The sequence below is a fragment of the Pseudorca crassidens genome, chromosome 1, assembly GCF_039906515.1.
Source record: "Pseudorca crassidens isolate mPseCra1 chromosome 1, mPseCra1.hap1, whole genome shotgun sequence".
Classification (NCBI taxonomy): Eukaryota; Metazoa; Chordata; class Mammalia; order Artiodactyla; family Delphinidae; genus Pseudorca; species Pseudorca crassidens.
This window is the reverse complement of record NC_090296.1, coordinates 16,372,513-16,379,208: the sequence shown is the minus strand read 5'-3', so window position 1 is coordinate 16,379,208 and position 6,696 is coordinate 16,372,513. Positions and strand designations below refer to the sequence as shown.

Sequence of the window (6,696 nt, the reverse complement as noted above, 5' to 3'; positions counted from 1 at the left end):
CCTCCTATTCTCCTTTTCTCCTTCTCTCCCTTCTCTTTACTATCTGTTCCTTCCAGTCCCCCAAATTGATCAGATAGTAAATGTCTTGGTATCATTTGTGCCCTCATATTAGAAAACAAAAATCTGATAACAAAAAAGACAAATAATGAATTTCTAGATATACGCTGAAAAAACTCAGTTAGTGCACAAACTGACTCCATTTTCTATTAAAGTTGTCCATGACAGTTTGGGTGCACAAGAGAAAACCACCTTGCTTTGAGGCCCTATGTGCTTTCTCTGCTCTTTGCACTTTTCTCATCATAAAGTTTCTGGAGAATTAATAGATTGAGTCTGGGCACCCTGAGATACACTTATACATACTTAAAGGCTAAAGATACACCAATGAAATGAAAAGGAACTAAAATAGTTTGGGCTGTTCGATTCTTTCCTGATAAATTATTGGCAGCACCTACATTGAATACGTGTGAAAGTAAAAGATCCAGGAACAATTTTGCCCACATTGGAAACTCAGATGCAGATTGTCTTGTCTGAGATCACACAGTTCGTTGGAAGCAGAGCCACATCTTGAGCCCAGAAACCCTGACTTCCCTCCAGAGTTGCTATTCCTCCTTCATGCATTTATGTTTTGGGTTTTTTTTTTTGACATTTCTACCATTTCTTTCTTTAGGGATGCAAAAGGCATATATACATGGAGAGTTGTTCAAGATAGTCATTGGATTTAAGATAAGAATAAGGAGGAAAAGGAGAGTTATTTCATAAATTAATACCACTGGAAATAAAATAAGTCATAGATAGCAATTAAGCTGATCTGTTACAGAGAACTGGTTAGAACTTGACCTCTCAGTTGGTTATATCAAGAGATGTGGCAGATACAAATTTGTGGCCCCCTTAGTAAGAACGTTCTATTTAATAAGTAACAGCAAAACCATTGATCTAACATGTAAGTTCCAAAATGAACCAGGCCGCCAAAATCTATAAGCAGGGCCAACCATGGAGAACCCACATTAGGAGGATGCTCATATGATTTAGGGTAAAGCACTCTAGACATGATCTAAAATTATGGACAATCCCAACATTGGGAAGTTAATCCTTTAGTCTTGAACGGCTTTATAGGTTCCTGATTACAGTTCTCCATTAAACTAAAAGGATTTCTGGAAGGAATAAGACCTTGTAGCTATTATTACCTGGGACGCCTTTGTCAGAAGACCTAGATTAGAACACCAGCAGTTATCCACTTATGAACCGTTTGATCTCAAAAAATGTTCAGCTCTCCCTAAGGCTCAGTTTCTATAAACAGCAGGGAGAGTAGCATCACTTGCCTTTAACAAGTAGATGTGAAAACACTTTGTAAACTATGATGAGTTTTCTAAATGTTTCTTATTATCAGTTATTTTCATCTTCATCATGATTAGTGGATAGCTACCCACAAGATAGAACAGTCCCTGGAGGCACTCTGAGCGTAGGAATATAGCAGCGTGAGCTAGTAGGGGCTGGCTCTCACATACCACTGCTATGGTTACTTCTCCCAGATGGTTCAACAAGTCCATTATGGTAACTTAAGGGCCTTTATTGTTGCTTCCACATCCTCAATAGTGCCTTCTTCTAGGAGTTCACATTTCTGAGGAGACACATGCTATGTACGTCACCATAAACAGGTAGAGATCCATTTTTAATTTAAGTTTTTGACCTTTTGTTCTTTATTCAGAATGTTATTTTTTATTTGAATGAACTCAATTAGACATCTTGGATAGGTCAGTGAAGAGACTGAGAAGAGCTTTTTAAAACCTCCCTTTTCTCTACCTAGTCTGGGAGAAGCTTCATGGGTGAAGAAGTTAAAAGACATAAAAAAAATCACCTCATTTTGTTCAAATTACATAGCATCACTTCCCTAGGAGCATCCTGAGAAAATTTGTCTCTCCGACCTGATTTATTCCCTTTTCTCTTTTTAATTTAAGCTAAATGTTCTCCCCAAGAAATTATATTTCCAATCCTTAATGTTATGATCAAATACATAATTATTTACCAATTGCTTCTGTTGACTTCGCCTGTTTTTAACTAGACAGTACCTACTTTTAAATAGAATTTGTGATACATAGCTTGTAGGCATTTCTGTTTAAAACATGTTTATCTTGCCCTGGGCTTCTTTTTTGCCCAGACATCACTGTCATCATTCTGTCATTTACACGTGGGCCTCTCTTCTGGTGAAACCCATCCACAGGTTGCTATGGAAACACATCAGCTACAATAACACCCTGACCTGTGAAGGCCTTTGTGATTAGAGACTTCTTTGTCTAGGTCCATCAGGTGACTCTGCTGTGAATCAGAAGTCTGTTCATCCAATAGATGCTACAACACACAAAGAACACATACTCATAGACTCCAACAACCTGCCTCACCTCACAAAAACAAACAAACAAAAATTCCTTGGGACCTTTTAACCTATGTTTGTACTCTTTTGCAAGATGTCTAATAGCAACAAGTAGAACACATATGACCTCTTTGCCTTCTGAAATAATGCACGCATGAGTGTTTTATTTTCTTGTTTACTGAGTCAGCAGCTGGGAGACACTGTTGAGATTCTTCCCTCCCCTTGCCTCCTCCCTTCTTTCTCCTTCAACCAGAAGTGGCTGCCAAGGAAGCCATGGTAAGAAAACTTGTATCTGCATTGTTTCCATTGCTCTACTATTCTGGAAAAATCTAGTTCTGACTGAGATGTTTTATTTACATGTCCTGGGGGGAAAATAACATAAGGTTAATTTAAACGAAAGCAGGGATGTCCTGTTTTATTCTTCGTTCATGGTATAAACACTTGATTCAATTCAAGTTAAAAAAAAAATTTTTGACACCTATTATTTCTTTTATTCTTTCACATTTCATACAGCTTACCCATCACGACAGTGTGATGGTAGCATTTGTTAGTTGCGTTAGTTGAATGCCCCTTGTTTGCAGGAATAAGGTGGCAATGGCAGCATCAGGTCAAACCTGGGTGAGGGAAAAGTGATGTGGGAGCTAAGATTCCTCTTCTTTTCCAAAGATCCTTTTCTTACGACATCACTTGTTGCTGGCCAAGAAAAATCACACTCAAGACTTGTCTGTGGCCACTAGGTGTTGATCGTGTTCTATTCAGGACCCTGTAATTCACGGCTAGCTGCCACCCTCCAGAAGCAAAGAGGAGCTTAGAATGACATTTTTCCATCCAAGAAACAAGAAAGATTCCCTATGAATTGGAAATGAATAGGGGCAACTGCTGAAATTCAGTTTGCATTATTTATTTCTCTGCTTTCTAGAAAGCTCAGTAACCATCAGATAATTTCACTTGGTTTAAACTCCCTATGTCATTCTAATTTTTTTTTTTTCCAGTTGGTTAAATTGGTCAGTCTACATGTGAGAGAATGTAGGCTAAATCATATCATTTCTGCAGGATCGTGGGTATAACACTGATGACTTGTTCTAATTCAGCTAACTTACCCACAGAAGAAAGTACTGGCCACCTTTCACATGAAGAGAAACATAAAACATATGAGCTGTAAGCGGTTTGCAATTTTGTCTACTGTGATGAAATTATAATCTATGAAAGTCAAGATGTAATTCAATACACGTATGACTTTCATTTCTAATTTATTACTGTTAGATCTCAGCACTAAAAACTTACGTCTGTTATTTTGAATTGTTTAAATCTGTTCTTCCCCAAAGAACAGTAATACAATCATCTTCTAGTTTAACACCATTTGCATATCATTAAACACATTAATGGCTTATAATCTACTTTTCTTCTGCCTATAATTTTCTTAAGCTCTTTATGAAGCACCAGTGGGTTTTTACACATTTAAAAAATAGGTTATGATTCCTCAAATAATGTTGTAATTAGGTGTTCAAAAAGCAAGCCAATACAGAAATGGGCTAGGGAAGTCTGCATGTCATTGTTCAGTGCAAACTTTTAAATAAAAATACAAATTTCATTATCTAGGAAATGTGTGTTCAGTTAATTTCAAAATCAAATACAATCAAGAAATCTTGTTCTGCAATGACTGGACTTGCCCATGATATGAAAAATATTAACTTCAGTTCTCAGCATTTCATCAATCCTTCTTGGAAATGTGATTGAACTTGTAAACATCCTTCTAAAAGAATCCTTTTCAAAATTATTGTAAAATTTCTGATCTTGCTTCTAAGACTACTGACACTTACTAACAAATAGATTAACTTGGAAACCCTGTTTTCTTTTGATAGTTAAATGGATCAAATCAAAGAATTGAGATAATGGACTAAAAAGTGCCTCTGTAGGAATGCCACAGAGCGGCGTACCGGCAACCTTAGAAGCGTGTGCATGATAAGTGCCAGCTCTGTTAAGCTTTATTAGTGTTTTAAAAATATATATAACAGGGGTGGGACAGGGAAGGTGGGAGGGAGACACAAGAGGGAGGAGATCCAGGGATATATGTATAGCTGATTCACTTTGTTATAAAGCAGAAACTAACACACCATTGTAAAGCAATTATACTCCATTAAAGATGTTTATATATATATATATATATATATATATATATATAAAAATAACAAAAAAAAATCCTCTGTCATACCACTCACCCATTCATGGAAGTGACACTCGCTGATGCTAAGGAAATCTGTTTTGAATCTTTGGGGCAATGCCTTCTGTGCTTCTCTGGCAGTTCACCCAAGAAAGGAGCATGTGACACCCTATGTTCAAAAAGAGTATGGGACAGGGACTTCCTTGGTGGCGCAGTGGTTAAGAATCCACCTGCCAATGCAGCGGACATGGGTTCAAGTCCTGGTCCAGGAAGATCCCACATGCCGCGGAGCAACTGAGCCCATGTGCCACACTGCTGAGCCTGCGCTCTAGAGCCCGCGAGCCACAACTGCTGAGCCAGTGGCCTAGAGCCCACACACCGCAACAAAGAGTAGCCCCCACTCGAGACAACTGGAGAAAGCCCACGCGCAGCAGCAAAGACCCAACGCAGCCAAAATTAAATAAATTTATTTTTTGAAAAAAGAAAAAAAGATGATGGGACAGAAAGACCTAATGCTTTTCAACACTCATCCAGTTCCCCTTGGATGAAAGAATTGCCAAGCCAAATCAGGGTCTGGAATAAGCAGAGATTCTTGCTCTACAAATCTTGTTCTGACTCCTAAAAGGACTATTATTAAGGGTGTTCTCAATGGTAATCGGAATTGTTTGTTAAGTGAATAAAGTTCTTTAACGGAATGAACTAAAAATGGTACAATTTCACCCTTTGTCCTAACCCCAGAGTTCAGTTTCTGAAACCCTTGGAACTATTTGTACTTCCAGTTGAAAAACTTTAAGATTATATGGGAAAATGAGGTTATGGAGAAATAGTTTTAAGAAAGATTTTATTAATATTTCTTACATTTGTTAAAGGAAAATAGAAACAAATATTTTCAATGACATTCATTTTAAATTGGTAAAAATAGGTATTATATTGATTAACATCTATCATTCTGTGCTCATGAAAATTGTTTTTTAGGTTGTTCTTCCCTTAAATTTTTAGTCAGCTGTTCATATATGGACTAAATTTTGTTGCAGACTATACAATGACATGACTGCCTCTATTCACTGACTCAGTGCTACAAAAAAAATATGTAACTCCCAGCCCACATACCACCAAGCTATAGGAAATTCCATCTCAGTCATTACTTGGCTGTCCTTTTTCAGGTTCACACCAGAATCAGGGAGGTTTACATGATGTTAAGAAAATGGAGGAGGGACCTTTGATTTCCAGTCTCTAATGATCACAGTTGACAATGACATTATCTAAGCTTTCAGTGGTTCTTTGAACCTCAGTTATTCTTTGCTGCCTCCCTGATTATCCTGGGGCCAGGGCTCATTGACAAGACTGACTAGAAGCCAGCTAATGACCCAGAGTTCTGTGCATCAGGTCGACATTCTCTTCAAAATCCACGTGGTTTCTTAGGAGTGTAGCATGTACTTAAGTTAAGCCAATCAAAATAGATCAATTCCCTGGAACTATGATTGGTTCAGTGGTGTCCAGGTGGCTTAACCTGCTTAGAATGCTGGGACAAAGGCTCTTTGTTTCACTCTGGATGATGTCAAATGACGATGAGCTTCCTGGAATCTCCGTGGCCATTTTGTGGTCATGAAATAGCCAACATACGGAAGAAAGATCTCAGGGAATCAGAGCACTGGAGCTGGTTCTTCTGAGACAATGATTCTCCACACATGGCAATTATGTGAACCACATCAGCCTCCTTATTCTGTAAATCAGTCTGAGTCAGATTTTTTTCCTTTCTTGAACCCCAAAGGGTTCCATTAGGGTCCTAATGGAATGTGGAAGTGCACATGGAAGTGAAGGTGAAGGTGATGTAAGTTACAGACTAAGATTGTTGAAGAAATAGGACTGAAGAGGTCTGAAGGAAAGGACAATGGGGACAGCTCTAGCTTATGAAATTAGCAGCCCTTGTTACTTTTTTTTTAACATCTTTATTGGAGTATAATTGCCTTACAATGGTGTGTTAGTTTCTGCTGTATAACAAAGTGAATCAGCTATACATACACATACATCCTCACATCTCCTCCTTCTTGCATCTCCCTCCCACCCTCCCTATCCCACCCCTCTAGGTGGACACAAAACACCAAGCTGATCTCCCTGTGCTATGCAGCTGCTTCCCACTAGCTATGTATTTTACATTTGGTAGTGT

At 38.2% G+C, this 6,696-nt stretch overlaps 1 pseudogene; it reads left to right on the top strand.

Moving 5' to 3' along the window:
- Positions 1-6,696, top strand: part of LOC137219690 (trafficking protein particle complex subunit 2-like) — a 30,633-nt pseudogene that overhangs the window by 9,584 nt on the left and 14,353 nt on the right.